Source organism: Rhinoraja longicauda, chromosome 2, assembly GCF_053455715.1.
Source record: "Rhinoraja longicauda isolate Sanriku21f chromosome 2, sRhiLon1.1, whole genome shotgun sequence".
Classification (NCBI taxonomy): Eukaryota; Metazoa; Chordata; class Chondrichthyes; order Rajiformes; family Arhynchobatidae; genus Rhinoraja; species Rhinoraja longicauda.
The window spans coordinates 46,022,896-46,043,700 of record NC_135954.1 but is presented as its reverse complement, the minus strand read 5'-3'; positions in this window follow the sequence as shown (position 1 = coordinate 46,043,700).

Below are 20,805 nucleotides of genomic sequence, written 5' to 3'. Positions count from 1 at the left end.
GCATAATCAAGGACCAGTCTCACCCCGGTCACTCCCTCTTCTGCCCTCTCCCATCAGGCAAGAGGTATAGAAGTGTGCAAACGCACACCTCCAGATTCAGGGACAGTTTCTTCCCAGCTGTTATCAGGCAACTGAATCATCCTATCACAACCAAAGAATCTTTGGAGCCCCTTGGTCTATCTTTAATCAGATTTCACTGGACTTGCAATAAACGTTACTCCATTTATCCTGTATCCGTACACTGTGGGCGACTTGATTGTTATCACGTATTGTCTTTTTGCTGTCTGAATAGCAGGCAACAAAAAAGCTTTTCATTGGATCTCGGTACACATTACAATAATAAACTAAACTAAACTACAATTAAGAAATGTGTTCTGGGCACGCCTCTAATAGCCAGTGCAGATTGCTTAGTGACTTCCTTTTCTGCAGTGAAAAATATAAATAATATGAAGAGTGGCTCAACCACTGATAGTACATCAAGTACATTTACATAGATACATAGATACATAGAAAATAGGTGCAGGAGTAGGCCATTCAGCCCTTCAAGCCAGCACTGCCATTCAATGTGATCATTGGCTGATCATCCACAATCAGTGCCCCATTCCTGCCTTCTCCCCATATCCCTTGATTCCGCTAGCCTTAAGAGCTCTATCTAACTCTCTTTTGAATGCATCCAATGAATCGACCTCCACTGCCTTCTGAGGCAGAGAATTCCACAGATTCACAACTATCTGGGTGAAAAGGTTTTTCCTCATCTCAGTTCTAAATGGCCTACCCCTTATTCTTAAACTGTGCATTTGGTTTGTGTTCCATAGAGTTCATATTCATAATGTAATGTCAATGAGGAATGTCATATAGTAAAGGAACTTGAAAGACTAGGTACCTCTAAATAATTTCCTCTAATCGAAAAGAACAAAGGCAGTAAACTCAAAAGTGAGGAGTAAAATCCAGAAGCTTTTTTATTAGAAATAGGTATGAAAATTTGGAAGATTCCCAAAATGTACTGTGGGTAAATAAACATGTCTTGTAGGTTGGGTATCAGGTAAAAGGGAATAAAATTGGAGAATAAAATTAAAACCTAATCAGATCATCCATGATCTAATAAAATGGCTGAACAGAATTGAAGAGTTGTGTTCCTACGTTTCCTGTTCTTAATCAAGATTTTAAAAATTGATTATACATAAAAGCTGTTTTTAAGAATAAATCAATATGATAATCCAAAAACTGTCATAGTCAAGAACAGTAATTGCAAACATTGCAAATCAAAGTTAAAATTTTTAAAACCACTGCCAGTTAACTTACAACCAAGCAAAACTTCCAAAAAGTGAACATTATGTACTAGATGATAGCATCAAACTTCAGTAGTCTTTGCAAAGTAATTCAGAGTATTCTTGGCACTGAATCTTTGGTTAAATATAAACTGTTAATGCTTTAGTATCATAGAACAAAGAACAGTACAGCACAGGAATGGGCCCTTCAGCCAACAACATTTGTGCTGAACATCATGCCAAGTTAAACTGATGTCATCTGCCTGTACATGATCCATATTCCTCTATTCCCTGCATTTCTATGTGCCTATCCATAAACATCTTAAATTCCACTATTGTATCTACCTCCACCACTACCCCTGGAAGTACATTCCAGGGCCCCACCATTCACCATGTCAAAGAAAACTTGCCCACACATCTCCTTTAAACATTCCCCCCTCTCACCATATAGCTATGCCCTCTAGTGGTGATCATTTCAACCCTGGGAAAATGGTTGTGACTTTCTACCCTATCTATGCCTCTCATAATTTCATAAACTTCTATCAAATCTCCCCTCAACCTCTGATGTACCAGAGAAAACAATCCAAGTCTGTCCAACCTCCCTGAGGCTGAAAACCTCCAATCCAGGCAGCATTCTAGTAGACCTCCCCTGCACGCTCCACAAAGCCTCCATTTCTTTCCTGTAATGGCGCGACCAGAACTGCACGCAATACTCCAAATGCAGATAACTAAAGTCCTTCCTGACTCTTATATTCAATGCCCCTAGTAATGAAGGCACTACTAGATGGCTTCTTAACCATCCTATCCACCTGTGCTGCCACCTTCAGTGAGCTATGAACTTGGATTTCAAGATATTCTTCTGGATGCCTGCACAAAGACACCAAATCATTGGTTTTGTGCTAGATTGGCAGCAGTATCCCATCCCACTGGACAATAGTTTGCATCTAGATGGCTGGCTCCATGTTGTTTAAAATCAGGTGTGATTCATAAGCCCATCCTAGTGTAGCAGGCCCACCATACACATTGCTGTTAAAGACAATGAGCAGACAATATGCTACGTTTGTTGGCATCAGTTTTTCCTGTGCTACCTTCTCTGCCAGCATCATTTCCCTCCTTGATACCTTCCTGAACAATCAACATTTGGAGACACAATGGCAGCTACCTCCCAATTGCTGATGTCAGTGCCCTCCCTTGTGATATCTTGTTGCAAAAGTTGTGATCCAATGGTCAATTCATGATAGGGAATGTTGTCCTTGGAAATACAGTCAACATCCAGTAGACGGCACAGGGGCGCAGCAGTGGAGTTGCTTCCTTACAGTGCCAGAGACCCGGAATCGATCCTGGCTATGGGTGCTGATTGTACGGAGTTTGCACATTCTCCCTGTTCTCCAGGTGCTCTGGTTTCCTCCCACACTGCAAAGAAGTACAGGTTTGTAGTTAAATTTATTTCCTTGATAAAATTGATCCTAGTGTGTAGGATAATGTTAGTGTACAGGGTTGGTCAGAACGGACTCGGTGGGCCGAAGGGCCTGTTTCCGGGTGTTATACAGAGTATCTCTAGTGGTGTAAAGTTTCAATCCACCTGATAAACATGGTCCACTCACTGCAAATGTCATTGGTTTGATGATGGGAATATGCTGACAGAGTTATAGTGCTCAAAGAGCTCTAAATGTGTAAATAGTAAATAGTAAATAGACAATAGACAATAGACAATAGACAATAGGTGCAGGAGTAGGCCCTTCAAGCCAGCACCACCATTCAATGTGATCGTGGTTGATCATTCTCAATCAGTACCCCGTTCCTGCCTACTCCCCATACCCCCTGACTCCGCTATCCTTAAGAGCTCTATCTAGCTCTCTCTTGAAAGCTAGATGGAAAATGTTAAGTCCTTGCTCAGTTTTGCATGCATTGTCCAGATTTCACTGCTGTAGTGAAGTCTATTGAGGACACCAGGATTCATAGACTCACAATTTGGTGCTTTCAATCAGGTTGGTGGTCTCCACCAGGTTGTGGTTGGAACCCGTGCCCACCGCATCATTCAATGTCATCATGGTGATCAGATCTCAATTTCATGATCTTTCAGAAAATTATCTCTTTCCTCTTTTCAGCTCCACCAATGATTTAGTTTACACAACCAGCTGGAGGACAGAATTCCAGTGTTCCATCACCCTCCACGCAAAATGTTCCTACACACCTCAGTTTAAATCACCACCCCTTGGCATCACGTGGCGGCGCCTAACGGCAGCGGCTGACTAGCAGTCTGTCCGTCTTTTTTTTTTTCCCTTTTTTTGTTGTGTGTCGGTGTTGGGATGGTTTTTATATATTTTTTTTGGTTGTGTATGTGTGGGAGGGGGTGGTGGTGTGGGTGGGTGGGTGTGGGGGGAACTTTTCTCTTCCTCACGGCGCGGGGTGCGGCTCGGCTGCGGGGCCTAACATCCCCTGGTGCGGCTTGGCCGCTGGACTTTACATCCCGGTGCGGCTTGGCCGCTGGACTTTACATCCCGGTGCGGCTTGGCCGCTGGACTTAACAGTGCCCGGTGCAGCTCGGCTGCGGGGCTTAACATCGCCCGGTGCGGCTTGGCCGCTGGACTTTACATCACCCGGTGCGGCTTGGCCGCTGGACTTAACATCGCCCGGTGCAGCTCGGCTGCGGGGCTTTTCATCGCTGGTGCGGCTCGGCTGCGGACTTGACATCGCCCGGTGCGGCTCGACCACGGGACTTAGCTGCGCAAGGCTTGGTCGCGGGCCTTTCATCGCCCGGATCGGCCGCGAGACGTTTCAGCGCCCGGTGCGGGGACTGTGCGGGTCGGTCGGGGACGAGCTGTCTGTCCGTGGGCGTGGGGAACAGAGTGGAAGTTTTGTTGCCTCCATCACAGTGAGGGGGTGTTTGGAGTCACTGTGATGGACGTTTGTGTTGGGGTTATGTGTCTTGTGTTCTTTTTTTTCTATGACTGCTATGTAGTTTCGTTCGGTACTTCGGTACCGAACGACAAATAAAGCTCTGTTATACTGTTATACTGTTATACTGTTATAGAACAGTGCAGTGCAGGAAAGACACTTCAACATACAATGTCTGTGCCAAGTTGAACAACTCCATTCTGCCTGCATGTGATCCATACCCCTCCATTCTCTGAGTTACTCCAGCTTTTTGTGTCTATCTTCAGTTTAAACCAGCATCTGCAGTTCTTTCCTACACATTATGTCTTTATAATGTTGGCTGCCTTTTTGAGGTTGTGCTTCCTATAGATCCCTTTGATAGTGGGGAGGTCAACACCTAGCACGGATTGAGCAATGTCCACCACTTTTTATAATCAAGTTAGGAGGAGGGGGAGTTCAACGAGATCTGGGTGTCCTAGTGCATCAGTCAATGAAAGGAAGCATGCAGGTACAGCAGGCAGTGAAGAAAGCCAATGGAATGTTGGCCTTCGTAACAAGAGGAGTTGAGTATAGGAGCAAAGAGGTCCTTCTACAGTTGTACCGGGCCCTGGTGAGACCGCACCTGGAGTACTGTGTGCAGATTTGGTCTCCAAATTTGAGGAAGGATATTCTTGCTATGGAGGGCGTGCAGCGTAGGTTCACTAGGTTAATTCCCGGAATGGCGGGACTGTCGTATGTTGAAAGGCTGGAGCGATTGGGCTTGTATACACTGGAATTTAGAAGGATGAGGGGGGATCTTATTGAAACATATAAGATAATTAGGGGATTGGACACATTAGAGGCAGATAGCATGTTCCCAATGTTGGGGGAGTCCAGAACAAGGGGCCACAGTTTAAGAATAAGGGGTAGGCCATTTAGAACGGAGATGAGGAAGAACTTTTTCAGTCAGAGGGTGGTGAAGGTGTGGAATTCTCTGCCTCAGAAGGCAGTGGAGGCCAGTTCGTTGGATGCTTTCAAGAGAGAGCTGGATAGAGCTCTTAAGGATAGCGGAGTGAGGGGGTATGGGGAGAAGGCAGGAACGGGGTACTGATTGAGAGTGATCAGCCATGATCGCATTGAATGGCGGTGCTGGCTCGAAGGGCTGAATGGCCTACTCCTGCACCTATTGTCTATTGTCTATTGTCTATCTCCTTCATTCCTGGGAGTTTGAGTTGCCAAGCCAGTCTGATGCAACCAGTCAATAAGCTGTACTGTGCACTTTAAATAAAAGCCTTTGCTCTTTGAAATTACTTGTTAGTTTCCCCTTATAATTAATCTTCTTTCTCTTTATTAACTTTTTAGTCTCTAGTCACCGGCTGTTGGAAAATTACCGGTGCTCTGGTCTAACCTTAGCACTTGCTACTTTATTAAGGTTCTAGTCCTTAATACCTTCCTTGACCTCATTTGTTAACCATGGATGATTCATCTTTCTCCTGGGATTCCTCTTTCAAATTGGGATAAATCTCTTCCGAGCATTATGAATTAGCTTATTAAGTACCTATCACTGCTCATACACTAACCTATCCCTTGGTCTGGTTGTAGAAACAAGGAACTGCAGAAGCTGGTTAACAAAAAAAGACACAATGTGATGGAGTAACTCTGCAGGTCAGGCAGCATCTCTTGAAAACATGGATAGATGATGTTTCAGTTCGGGACCCTTTTTCAGAGTCTGTAGAAGGTTTCTGACCCGAATCGTCACCTGTACATGTTCTCCAGAGATGCTACCTGACCTGCTGGGTTATTTCAGCACTTTGTGTCTTTCGTAAGTCTATTCGCCCAGTCTATGCCATGCAACTTTACCTTCATAACATTGTAATTGCCCTTATTTAAATTGAAGGAATTGGTTATGAGCCTCAGGAGTTTGCCTTCAAATGGTATCTAGAATTCGACCATGTTGTGATCATTGGAGCTGCGTATGCTGGAATCGAGCAAAGTACAAAGTGTTGGAGTAACTTAGCAGGTCAGGCAGCATTTTTACTGGCTTTATCGTGCAATAAATGTTATTCACATTATTCCCTTCATCATGTATCTGTACACTGTGGATGGTTGTAATCACGAATTGTCTTTCCGCTGACTGGTTAGAGCACAACAATAGCTTTTTACCGTACTTTGGTACATGTGGCAATAAACAAAACTAAACTCAGCTGTGGAGAGTAGACACAAAAAGCTGGAGTAACTCAGCGGGTCAGGCAGCATCTCTGGAGAGAAGGAATGGGTGACGTTTCGGGTCGAGAACCTTCTTCAGACTGGTTAGAGATAAGGGAAACGAGAGAAATAGACGATGATGTGGAGAGATAAAGAACAATGAATAAAAGATATGCATAAAAGTAATGATGATAAAGGAAACAGGCCATTGTTAGCTGTTTGTCGGGTGAAAACAAGAAGCTAGTGCAACTTGGTTGGGGAGGGATAGAGAGAGAGGGTATGCCGGGGCTACCTGAAGCGAGATAAATCAATACTCATACCACTGGACTGTAAGCTGCCCAAGCGAAATATGAGATGCTGTTCCTCCAATTTGCATTTAGCCTCACTCTGACAATGGAGGAGACCTAAGACAGAAAGGTCTGTGTTGGAATGGGAAGGAGAATTAAAGTGTCCGGCATCCGAGAGATCAGGTTGGTTCAGGCGGGCTGAGCGAAGGTGTTCCGTGAAATGATCTCCCTGTCTACGTTTGGTTCCGCCGATGTATAAGAGTCCACATCTTGAACAATGGATACAGTAGATGAGGTTGGAGGAGGTGCAAGTGAACCTCTGCCTAACCTGAAAGGACTGTCGGGGTCTCTGGACAGAATCGAGGGAACAGGTATAGCGATAGGTGTTGCATCTTCTGCGGTTGCAGGGGTAGGTACCTGGGGAGGGGGTGGTTTGGGTGGGAAGGGGTGGAGGGAATGGATAGGCGATGTTTCGGATCAAGTCCCCTCTTCAGACTAATCAGTCCATTAATTTCCCTCCACAGATGCTGCCTGACCTGCTGAGTTACTCCAACTTTTTGTTCTAAGTAATAATCACTATGTCCTAAGAATTTTTTACAAATAAAATATTATATTTATCCTAACGCATTACAAATGACCAAATCTCAAATAGCCTGTTTTGGGGTAGGTTCTGTAACGTGCTTCTCTAAAAAAAAACATGGCACAATTCACAAATCCCTTTTTTCACGGTAGCCTTTCCACCTTAATTAATCCAATCAATATGCAGATTAAAATCACGCATGATAATTGTAGTTCCCTTTTTACCTGCTGTTAACATTTCCGCATCTATGCTTTGTCCTCTCAAGAATGAACACCATGGGGACCCAGAGCCTAATCCCACATGTGATTTCTTTCTCCTACTATTCATTATTTCCACCCATATTGATTCAGCTTCATGATCCACTGCATTTGTGTCAGGACTCAGAACAACATTGAGTCCTTCCTTAATTAATAAAGCCATCACCTATTTTCCCCTTCTCCCTATTCTTTAAAAATGTACGGTGGTGCAGCGGTAGAGTTGCTGCCTTACAGTGAATGCAGCGCCGGAGACTCAGGTTCGATCCTGACTGCGGTTGCTGTCTGTACGGAGTTTGCACATTCTCCCCGTGACCTGCGTGGGTTTTCTCCGAGATCTTCAGTTTCCTCCCACACTCCAAAGATGTACAGGTATGTAGGTTAATTGGCTGTGAAAATGTAAAAATTGTCCCTAGTGTGTGTAGGATAGTGTTAGTGTGCGGGGATCGCTGGGCGGCGCGGACCCGGTGGGCCGAAGGGCCTGTTTCCGCGCTGTATCTCTAAAAATCTTTTTAAAATCTTGAATAACCCGGCTACTATCCCCGGTCACTATTGCTGTATTAACTACTAAATCATTGTTATACTGTATATTACTATTTGTGCCATCAGCTCATCTATTTTATTATAAATGTTACGTGCATTCAGATAGACAACCATGTGCTTTCACTTTCTATGCTTTTTACTTACTCAGGGTTTACCTTTCGCTACTCACCTTTGCTTATAATTTCTGCACCTGCCCGTCATGCTTTGATTTTCAATTTTCAATTCCTCATTATCCCGCAGCACTACTCCCTCATTTCTTTTTAATTTGTCAAACTTCCCAATGCTAGAACTCTCCCCACCTCTAATTAGTTGAGAGCCCTTTCCACAATTCAATTTCTGAAACAGGTCCCAGCACTGCACAGATGAAGCATGTCCCATAGGAACAGCTCCCTCCTCCCCCAGTACTGGTGTCATTGCCTCACGAACCAAAACCCATTTCTCCCACAGCAATTTTTGAGCTAACCTTTCTAAGTTACTTCTCTAAACTCATTGATCCCCTCTCAATTTGCACGTCAGCTAATCATACTACCTCACTTTTACATATTGGCATCATATTCAGCACACACAGTGTGCCATGGACCTGTTTCCGCACTGTACCTTTCTATGTTCTATGCACAGACAAATTTAAAACTGTCAACCTTGCGGTTCTGCTTTTCAGGTTTGCCCGAAGGTGCTCACAGTCCCAAAGCAAGACCTCCTTCCTGGTCCTAACAAAGCTGTTAATGCTGCAAACCACAACAAGTGGATCCATCCCTTCACACTCCAAATTCCTCTCCAGCCCAGAAAAGAGATCCTTAAACTTGGCAGGCAACATATTCATTGGGACTCTGTCTTTGGTGCAGAGAACAATGTTGGTTCTCCTAAATATACCATCCTAACACCGATGACATTATTTTTCATCCCCCACTAACCCTCTCCTCCCACTTGATCTGACCAAGATGGCGCTCAACCCAGATGACTATTTGTGGGCTAGCCACAGAAGCAGATCTACAATCACATGTTATAATCATTCCATACTTTTAAATCTCTACTCCCACATCAATATTTCTGACTTGAACTATGCTCCCTCTACTGTAAATGGTTCGATTGCAATCATATATGGTCTTTCCGCTGACTGGTCAGCAAGCAACAAAAGCTTTTCACTGTACCTTGGTACATGTGACATTAAACAAACTTGAAACTGAAACTGGAACTGAACGATCCGCTGTGTAATTGGGTCAAGACAGGTTGTGCATCTTCCTTGCAGTCACTCCCTTCATCCAAAATATGGAGCAAAAACCTCCTGTTAATGCTCATCGACATTCAATAGCTCCAACCTCAAATGTATTAGACAGGAGCGAAGGGAAAAGGTGCTGTCAGCCACTATCAGCTGAATCCTTTTTTCCTGCCTCTATTTCAATCACATTTGCCAGCCCTGAACACTGATAAACTTCTGAGAAAATTAATCCAAATGCAACCAAAGAAATCACTTGGGTCTGAAGAAGGGTCTCGACCCGAAACATCGCCTATCCATGTTCTCCAGAATGCTGCCTGACCTGCTGAGTCACTCCAGCATTTTCTGCCTTTCACTTGTAAATGAGAATCTGCAGTTCCTTGTGTCTAATACATTATGGCTACTTATTATATGTTTAAGGAGAACTGGAAATCCTTAAACTTTAATTGTCTGGTCACGTGCAGATTCTAGATCTTTAATAACTTACATCCAGATTTCCTAATGTTGCACATTTGTGTTCAGTTATAATAGTAACGGGTGGAATCAGAGTAGCATTAGTTTAAACATTTTATTGGATAATCAGATCCTAAGTAAAATATAGAAAGTTAAACACGTAACGTAACAGCTATATTTCAGATTTTTAAGTTTCTGGTGCACAAATAAAATACTTAAAGATTAATGAGTGATTGCAAGCTTTTGCATTACTTTCCCCTCCAATTAAATGATGATCATTTCTGGCATCCGCCCATCTGCGGGAGATGATGGTGCGACTTGGTGTTGTCCTGCTTGGAGAGGGGGATTTTTCAGTGTCCTCTCCATTTGATTTGGCTGCTGAGCCTGGGCAGGTAAATGGGAAAACAAACTTACCCAGCATCTGCATTCCCCTCTCGACCTAATAGGCTGATTCCAGAGGAACGGCATGGCTGCTACATCTGGGGCCTACTCGGTTGCAGGAGTTGCCGGAAGGCGGATGCACGAGGGATCAGCTGCCCGTCTCTAGGGACTCCAGCTTCAGTGCCTTTGGCTCTCCTGAGCCTGACCCACAAGGCAGTGGGGTGCTATTTAACCCATAGCTGGGACCTGGTTGATGGACGTCAGGACGTGTCCACACGCCGGTGGGCCTGCAAGTCGCATCTCTTGGGGCCAGAGTTCCTTCGAGATCCCCGCACAGTTTAGCCTGTGACTGAAGATGGCCCCAGTTACCATGTGTTGCCTCAAGGAGGCACTGCGAGAGTCTGATGCAGAGGTTATGTACTGGCAGGGGGAGGCTTTCACACTCAGCTCCCTTTTACGCAAAATTTGCTAGCCAGCGGCATCTGGATTTATACCAGGGCAGGAGACACATGCAACACCCTGTGGCTCGCGCCACCAACACACAATTAAATGATGAACAATTGTACATATTCACATCCATATGCTTCTTCCATTCAGTTTTACTACCTTTGGATTATTATGCTGAGTGACTCAGATTCCCAAAAAGGACATCTCGTAAAGTAAGTTGTTAAACAGTATGCACTTCCCTATAAGAGGATGTAACCACCTATTTCCTTTCATTTTCTTTCCTTGTTAGTCCCAAGTGAGACATACCCTTCCTGTGTCTGATAAGGTTGGGTGAATGTCCTTAAGGCCACATCCATAAGCATTATCCTGGGCATTCTCATTCACTAGGCAGCAAGAGAGGTCAATCTATTAGATTCTCCCTGTCCTATCTAATTTCCCTTCAACAGGAAATGGGCTGATGCTGAGAGTTCAATACATTTGGTCATCAAAGCTGCATTTTACCAGTCCGTGCCATCCTTTGATGTTGCGTTTTGATCTTCTGAGAATGAAAGGGGATTCAAATTTGAAGCTTGAATGAACAGACATAGAGATGGACATGGGACAATAGCTGATAATGAGAACGATGGTTGAAATATAAATGCATTGAAGAAATTCTTAATGTATCTGCTGTGATTAATTAATTTACTGCAATATGTTTGAGTGCTTGGCAGATGCCTTTAGAGACATAATCAACTTCTAGCGTAAATAAAGTAGGAACGTTATATTATTTAAATATGGACACGGTAGCATTCATAATTGAAGTGTGCACAATTTGTCTTTGCGATAGAGGAAGCAGAAGAGAAAAAGAGGAATCCATTCCTTCTCTCCAGAGATGCTGCCTGTCCCGCTGAGTTACCCAAGCATTTTGTGTCTATCTTCGGTGCAAACCCTGCATCTGCAGTTCCTTCCTGCACAAGAAGAATAGTTATTTTATTGTCACATGTACAAGGTACAGTGAGATTCCTTTTTTTTTTGCACACAGATCAGTGAGATTATTGCCATGCATAAGTACAATTCCCGGTTAGCACATAATGCAAAGAATTAACCCACTGAGTCTATATGCACGTCATCAGGTTTTGGCGCCATTGCACAATCAAGAAATGAAAACATGAAACTGGTTTCCTCTCTTCTTTTCATCATTGCTGTGGCTGAAAACAGGTAATATAGAGCAGAAAATATCCAGTATCTCCGACTTTGAGTTATTCGGATCAGAGAACATCTTATGATCAGACTCCAGTTTGTACAACATTGACTAATTTAAGATGAGATGGGACGAAGTATATTACACTTGGCCTCACCATTTACAGATTAATGAAATAATCAATTTCTAAACCATGGAACTGTGATCCCTGTTGATAGTGCACTGAAGTGCACTGGATAGAGAAAGTTTCATTATTAAAGCTGGAAATGCAGCAAAAACTGCTGTCAAGAATCAGTGATGAAGAATAGATATCCTGTAAGATGTCAGGAACACTCTGGAGCCTAACTTCATGTGCACTTCCTTAACCTATGGAGTATGACATAATTGAGACTGTGTCTCTTCTGCACCTGTTCAATCCTTCAATTGGTTCTTTATTGTCACATTTACATTGCACAGTGAAATTTTTGCACCCGTCACGATATCTTGGCGCCATTTTACGGTGCTGGGGCCGCTTCTCTTCACGTTATATATTAATGATTTGGATAAGGGGATTGAAGGCTTTATGGCCAAGTTTGCAGGTGATGCTAAGGTAGTTGGAGGGGCAGGGAGGGGCAGGGAGTGTAGAGGAAGCAAAGACTCTGCTGAAGGACTTAGACAGGTTAGGGGTGTGAGCAGAGAAGTGGCAGATGAAATTCAGTATAGCAAAGTGTGGAGTCATGCATTTTGGTAATAAGAATAAAGCTGTAGATTATTTTCTAAATGGAGAGAGAATCCAGAAATCAGATGTGCAAAGGGACTTGGTAGTGCTGGTGCAGGACTCCCAAAAAGTTAATTTGCAAGTCGAATCGGTAGTAAGGAAGGCAAGTTCAATGCTAGCATTTATATCAAGAGGAATTGAATACAAAAACAGAGATGTAAAGCTGAGGCTCTATAAGGTGCTGGTCAGGCCGCATTTGGAATATTGTGAGCAATTTTGGGCCCCATATCTGAGGAAGGATGTGCTGGCTCAGAAGAGGGTCCAGTCGAGGTTTACAAAGATGATTCCAGGAATGAGTAGATTAGTATATGATGAGCGTTTAACAGCACTGGGCCTGTACTCACTGGAGTTGAGGGGGTCGTCATTGAAACGTCTGTAAGTGAAATGCATAGAAAGAGTGGATATTGAAAGGATGCTTCCACTGGTGGGAGTGTAGGATCAGAGGACATAGCCTCAGAATTAAAGGGTGCTCTTTTAGAAAGGAGATGAAGAGGAACTAGTCAGAGGCTAGTTAATCTGTGGAGTTCATTGCCACAGTTGGGGGAAACTTTAAAAAATATCTTACCTCGACGGAGATGCGGCCTAACATCATGGAGCTGGCGGCCTCTGCTAGGGATCAACTTCGGGAGCCATAACCACGGGAACCTGCGGACTTAGCATCGTAGTGCTGGCGGTCCCTGTCGGGGATCGACCTCGGAGCTCCAACCGCGGGAGCTTGCGGACTTTAACATCATGGAGCTCGCGGTCCCTGGTTGGGGATCGACTTCGGAAGCTCCTGGCAGCAGGAGTTTCGACCGCCCCGATCACGGGAGCTTCGACCGCCCCGAAGTGAGGGCTTCGATCACCAGCTGCGGGAGCTTCGATTGTTCCGACTGCGGATGGTTCAAATGCCCCGACTGCGCGATAATAAAGAGTGAAGAAGATTAGACTTTATTGCCTTCTATCGCAGTGAGGAATATGGGGAATCCACTGTGGTGGATGTTTATGTTAACTTTTAAGTAGTTGTGTGTCTTTGTTTTTTTTAGTATGGCTGTATGGTAAATCGAATATCACTGTACTTTAATTGGTACACGTGACATTGATATACCCTTTGAACCTTTGAACCCTTCGAAATATCAAATACTAGAGAGCATAGCATTAAGGTCCCTCTCGGGTTTGGAGGGATATGGACCAAGCACAGGCAGTTGAGACAAGTTTAGCTGGGACATGATGGCCGGTGTGGGCAAGTTGGGCTGAAGGGCCTGTTTCCACACTTTATCACTCTACGATTCTAAGGTGAGAGGGCTAAAGTTTAAAGGTGATGAGTGGGGCAAGTTTTTACACAGAGGATCTTGAGTGCATGAATCGCATTGCCTGGAACAGCGTTGAAGGGAGATACAATAGTGGCATTTAAGCGACTTTTGGATAGGCATATGGATATGCGGGGAATAGAGTGATATGGATTATGAGCAGGCAGAGTTGATCTTGACATGCTGATCAGCACAGACATTGCAGGCCAAAGGACCTGTTCCTGTGTTATACAGTTCTATGTTCCAAAGTGTCGATAGTCCAGCTGTGATTTCTGTCACACACACATTAGCCTGAGAAGTGAATTCTATAGCCTTGAAACTGCATTAAAAGGTATTACTGCACAGTGTCATATTTAATCTCGCACACATTTCCCGTCTTTATTAAGACCTCAATTACTTTGATTTATTCTATTCTATCCATCCAGAATTTTAAACACATCATCAAAATGGCAGTAAAGATTTTATGCCACTCAGTATGTCATGATGCATTGATATCGACGTGTGAACTAAAGCAATTGAGTTTTCTTCAGATTGCTGCTTTGCTGTGTGCAGGGCACAGCATTCGCACCTCAATCTGCTATCGCCCATCACCATGATCAAGGAAGCCTTTCTTGATTGAATTAGTATGTTCTCATCATTAAGTGATGTTTATAAAGTCATTAGCAGGCAAAAGGGATATTGGTTCAGGTTTACTCAATATGCAATTAACCTGATGAATAACTCTGGTGAAACTATACTATTGCATCTTTACAGAGAAACTTGCATGTAGCTTATGTACTGAAACTAAAAAAGCACCCATTTTGTGCACAATTTTATTTTTGTTAGTAAATTGATGAAAAGAAGAATTCAGGAAAATAAATCTCAGCACTCAATGGGCAGTACTTTTTTTCCACCATGCCTGGAGGAAAAAACAACGTTAATTTTTTCCAATCTCTCTGACCCTAGAGCAACACACTGGACTATTTTAAGTAGATTAGGATGGGAAATTCTGCTAATGAAGAAAGAAAGTTAGTCACTGCTAGATTATTCACATGCTTGTGTTTCTGCTGCTTATATCACTGTTGATATAGTAAAACTCAGCCTCATTTGCAAGTACTGTTTTTCCAACAGATTAAAACAATGCAACTGATCCATTAAATTGCATGTTTCCAAATCGGAGGCTGCTTCCCTTTGGCTGGTGCTGTGCTTGTAATTTCAAAAGAGTGGCTGGCTTATCAGGATCTACGCCAATACCAAAAATTATAGTTTTATAATGTTGTGAAAACCTATATTAAACAGATATATTTTAATGAATGTTCATTTTACTGATATTACATTTTTTTACATTTCTTAAGGCACAAATGGAGGCCATTTGGACTATTGGATCTATGCCAGCTCAGTGTATTCCGATAAGGTTTACTCCCCAACTATTTCCCTGAAGCTTATTTTTTCTTAAATGCCCAAGAATTCCCTTTCCTGTTTACCCTGTACACTGCGGACTTCATACACAGCTCAGCCAAATGTTATCTGCAAAAGTTCTCTGACGACTCTGCTATCGTTGGCCTCATCACAGATGACGAGGACAGGGCGTACAGAGAATTGACCCAGGACTTTGTGGACTGGTGCCAGCGGAACCGCCTCCAGATCAACGCGGGGAAAACCAGGGAGATGGTGGTAGACTTCTGCAGGCGCAGCCACGCCCCCTCGACACCGGTGAACATCCAGGGAATGGGCATTGAGAGAGTGGACTCTTATAAGTACCTGGACTGGACTGATAATATTAATGCACTGTATCAGAATGGCCAGAGCAGACTGTACCTGCTGAGGAGACTCAGGTCCTTTGGAGTGCAGGGGTCACTCCTGAGGACCTTCTTCGACACTGTGGTGGCATCAGCCATTTTCTATGGAGTGGTCTGCTGGAGCAGCAGCATCTCAACTGCTGACAGGAAGAGACTTGATAAACTGATCAAGAAGGCCAGCTCTGTCCTGGGATGCCCCCTCGACTCAGTGCAGGCGGTGGGAGAGAGGAGGATGATGGCAAAGCTATCATCACTGCTGGACAACGACTCCCACCCCATGCAGGACACTGTCACTGCACTGAGCAGCTCCTTCAGTGACAGACTTCTTCACCCCGTGTGTGAAGGAGAGATATCGAAGGTCCTTCCTTCCTGCTGCCGTCAGACTGCACAATCAGCACTGCTCCCAGCAGACCAGTAAATAAAGATAATTATCATATCATATCATCATCATATCATATATATACAGCGCGGAAACAGGCCTTTTCAGCCCACCAAGTCCGCGCCGCCCAGCGATCCCCGTACATTAACACTATCCCACACACACTAGGGACAATTTTTACATTTACCCAGTCAAATTAACCTACATACCTGCACGTCTTTGGTATTGCCGCTATTTTATTTTTTAATGAATGCTTATTTATTTTTGCTTTCCATTTTGCTGCTGTGACCCTGTAAATTTCCCCATTGTGGGACAAATAAAGGATTATTATTTATCCTCCCTGCACTCACACACACTAAGGGTAAATTTACCAATCAGCCAATCAACTGACCAGCATATTTTTTGGATGTGGGAGAAGATTATTTTATTTTAATTTACCTGTATCCGAAATTAACTTAGTTTGGTTTGAGTGTCATGGGAAGGCCAAAATTAAGTCAGGCAATGCAACAGGGCAAAAGCCTTCTGCAATAATGTGACCTGGGAAAGGATGGCATTACTATATTTAAACTTTTTGATTGCACTGCAAAAACTCTTTACTTGTACTGTTGCTGAGTAACTTTTGGCTCACAAAACATTATAAGTATCTGTTCTAACTCAGATTCGGCTCTGTAAATTATCATTGCCCTGTCAGCGCTTGTTGGCTAAGGGGATGCCATCCTTTCCAAAATATTTTGGATAAAGGACAAGTGATGGCATCCCCCTGGTGGTGAAAAGATGTTATACATTGTATTTATCCAAAACACAAATGTAATTAAGCTACCAACTATGGCAAAAAGCAGTCTGGACAATGTATATATTGAGCTAGAGATATACATTGCACATACTAGATGCATTCAAATATCTCCCTGAAAATTTGACAATATTTTCAATTTGAAGAAAAGAGATGGGCTGCAAGCTGCCCAAGCAAAATATGAGATGCTGTTCCTTCATGGGAAGGAGTCCTCACCCCCCAGTGATGACCCCTTCTCCAGTCTCCAGCGGACCCCCTCCTCTTGGACCCCCCCGGTTGGCCAACTACCCTCACTAGAATTTTTCATCTCCAACTGCCAGCGTGACATCAACTGCCTCAAATTCTCCACTCCCCTGACTAACTCTAACCTCTCCCCTCCTGAACGTGCAGCCCTCCACTCACTCAGCAACAACCTTGACTTAAAAGAAATTGGAGGAACAGCACCTCATATTTCACTTGGGCAGCTTGCAGCCCAGCGGTATGAACATTGACTTCTCCAACTTTAGATAGTTCCTCTGTCCCTCTCTTCCCCTCCTCCTTCCCAGTTCTCCCTCTATCTTCCTGTCTCCACTTATATCCTTCCTTTGTCCCGCCCCCCGACATCAGTCTGAAGAAGGGTCTCGGCCCGAAAAGTCACCCATTCCTTCTCTCCTGAGATGCTGCCTGACCTGCTGAGTTACTTCAGCATTTTGTGAAATAAATACCTTCGATTTGCACCAGCATCTGCAGTTATTTTCTTACACTACCTGTTGTTTCATCAAGTCACCAGGAATATTAAAAATAATTGTCCTCCAGAGTAATTTACAAGAATACACACATGGAGTTCCTTTGTCAGTAAACAAAGCTGTGGGTCTGGGCTCCCAGTTATACATAACTTTTTACCAATATTGCTTGGTGTAGCTATGTAATCTTCAATGCATCATTTTAAATTGATGCCCTACTTTCTTTCTCCTAACAAAATCATAAACAGATGTGAGCATCAATTTGCTGCCAACAACCATGAAAGACTAGTTCACATGTGAAATGTTTATTTTTCATTTCCCTTTCACAGTTTTCACATTGAATGTTGATATCGTGGTAAAAGAAATGGCTGTTCAATTGAGTTTAATTCAGCTTGTTTCTGTAGCACTTGTTTTGTGTAAAGGGAAAAGAGCATAAAACAGAAAACATAGATAAATAATGTACAGGAACAGGCCCTTCACCCCACAATGTTTGTGCCGACCATGATACCAAATGAAACAAACCCCTTCTGCCTGCACCTGGTCCATATTGAACTGCACATAGTATTCCAAATGTGGCCTCACCAAAGTTGAATACAGTTGCAACATGACTTCCTGACATTAATACTCAACAGCCTGACTGATAAAGGCAAGCATGTCAAATCCCTTCTTTAACACCCTATTTACACCCTCAAACAGAGTCAACTAGATGCCTTCCCTCTGTCTCCCTCGAGCAGTTGAGCACGGCTGTGGTTTAAAGCCACCATCCCTTGCTATTTCGGCCCACTCTTCCCCTTCTTTTCTTATCAGTCTCCAGAATGTCCATTTAGTTCTCCACGCCAAAGGTTCTCCACTTTTCACTTCCCAGCCTCTGTTGCTATCTCCACCCTTCACGTTCTGGTCAGTACTAGACTTTACTCCATCCTTTCCCATCCACAGATGCTGCTGACCCGCTGAGTTCTTCCAAGACTTTGTATTTTTTGCTAAAGATTCAAGCGTCTGCAGTCTCTGGTGACTCCTGTTCCTTCCCTAGGGCTTTCAAACATATATTCAAACAAATTCAGACCAATTCCAAGAATGACAGAAAGATGAACCATCAAAGTACATCGTGATTTTCTGCATCTGAGTTCGTTTTTCACTTAAGATAATGTTGTGAAAACCTGTGAGTTTTTAATTCCTGAAGGGGAAGCACAGGTGATCAAACTGTATGGAAGAACAGGATGCCTCACAAGTTGAGAGCCAAACTACAAAACAACACCATTTCATTGAAGCGGCATACCTACTTTTTGATTATATGCAAGCATTGCAAAGCATAGCAACTGACGCTAAAGTCATTTCAATTTTTAATCAAATATTTTTAGGGTTTGCTTCAAAACCAATGAGGCAAAAGTAAGTGTAGTGGGGTGAAATTTCTTTGCATTTGATACCAGAGATAAGTGTATATGGGGTGTAAGGCAAATATCTCTGCATGGCGATTGAGTGGACTCAAAATTGCATTTTGCACATGAATTCATTAAACACAAGTTGTCTCAACATCTTCTGCCTGTCTTTCAATCTCTGCAAATCCCTCTGTACTCATTATAATGGTTCAACTCCAGGCTAAAGAGCCTTGGATGCAAATTATACTAGATCAAATGCATGTAGGCCGCATCAAGGGCGGCACGGTAGCGCAGCGGTAGAGTTGCTGCTTTACAGCTAATGCAGCGCCGGAGACTCAGGTTCGATCCTGACTATGGGTGCTGCACTGTAAGGAGTTTGTACGTTCTCCCCGTGACCTGCGTGGGTTTTCTCCGAGATCTTCGGTTTCCTCCCACACTCCAAAGACGTACAGGTATGTAGGTTAAATGGCTGGGTAAATGTAAAAAATTGTCCCTAGTGAGTGTAGGATAGTGTTAATGTACGGGGATCGCTGGGCGGCACAGACTTGGTGGGCCGAAAGGGCCTGTTTCCGGCTGTATATATATGATATGATATGATATGTAAAATTCTAACCAGGATTATGTGCAGCAGGAATAAACAAGCTTTTTGCTGGTGATTCACTGCATTTTTCTAAGCATTTTTATCCTCACTAAAGCCTTACTATATTTTTTAATATAGCTTCATGTTAAGTCACATTAAAAACTGAAATACTTTTATATTTACAGGTTCTTAAACATGTTTAGCATAATGTGCATTAGTGATGGTTGAATTGCATGAAACTTAAATTTTCATAAATAAATAAATATGAAATATATAATATACTTTGATGCTTCCCATGGCCTCTGATTGCTTGAATTGTTCTGCATATATTTAAGAATAAATTGTTATTGTCAAAATAGATGGATGAGAAAGCGTAATTTTGAGTATAAATTCAAAATTATTACTTTATAGGATATTCAACCATAAAAAATTAAATTGAAGAATTCTCTCTGATCTCTGTTTCACTGAAGCTTCAGTTGTCCAAGCTGTAACTGCCAGAAGTTGCACATTCATTTAAGCAAGAACACTCATACCCCATGCCTTCATCTGCCTGCTTCCATTCCCCTTCCCCGAGTGGCCTCCCCCAGACCCTCTCCCTCTCTCTAGACAATAGACAATAGACAATAGGTGCAGGAGTAGGCCATTCAGCCCTTCGAGCCAGCACCGCCATTCAATGCGATCATGGCTGATCACTATCAATCAGTACCCCGTTCCTGCCTTCTCCCCATACCCCCTCACTCCGCTCTACTCTCCCTTCAATCAACCTCTCATTTAGCTCCCTGCCCTTCACTCACCTAGCCCTACATGTCCTTCAGCTTCCTTCTATTGACAACACTACCAGACAGACACAAAAAGCTGGAGTAGCTCAATGGGACAGCAGCCTCTCTGGAGAGAAGGAATAGATGGCATTTCGGGTCGAGACCTTTCTTCAGACTGCTTCCAGTCTCGACCCGAAACATCACCCATTCCTTCTCTCTATAGATACTGCCCGTCCCTGCTGAGTTACTCCAACTCTTTGTGTCTATCTTCGGTTTAAACCAGCATCTGCAGTTCATTCCTACACATTTCAACTGCCTTTTGTCTGTCATCTTCATTCATCCAGACCACATTAATGAGTCAGACTCACCAGTGAACAGTACTCAGAAATTCAGAGAATACAGTCTTAATCTGAATTTTGCTTGATTTCAAATAAACTACTGATTTTACTTTTAAAATTTTTAAATGTTGATGAGCAATTTTACTCTTTTTATACAAAACGTTGCTAGGACATTTATGACATTTAAAGAGAAAATCAAGGTCCATGCAACTTGTTCTGAGTGCTGTTTAAATTATTGATGTGGTACGTGCAACTAATGATTTCCCATCATCCAGAAACAGTAACGTGGTTTTAAAGGTCTACTTCGCTTCTGCATTAGTTTTTGACCTTTGTGAAGGCTGTTGTGTTTTTCTTACTAAAACGTAAGAAAT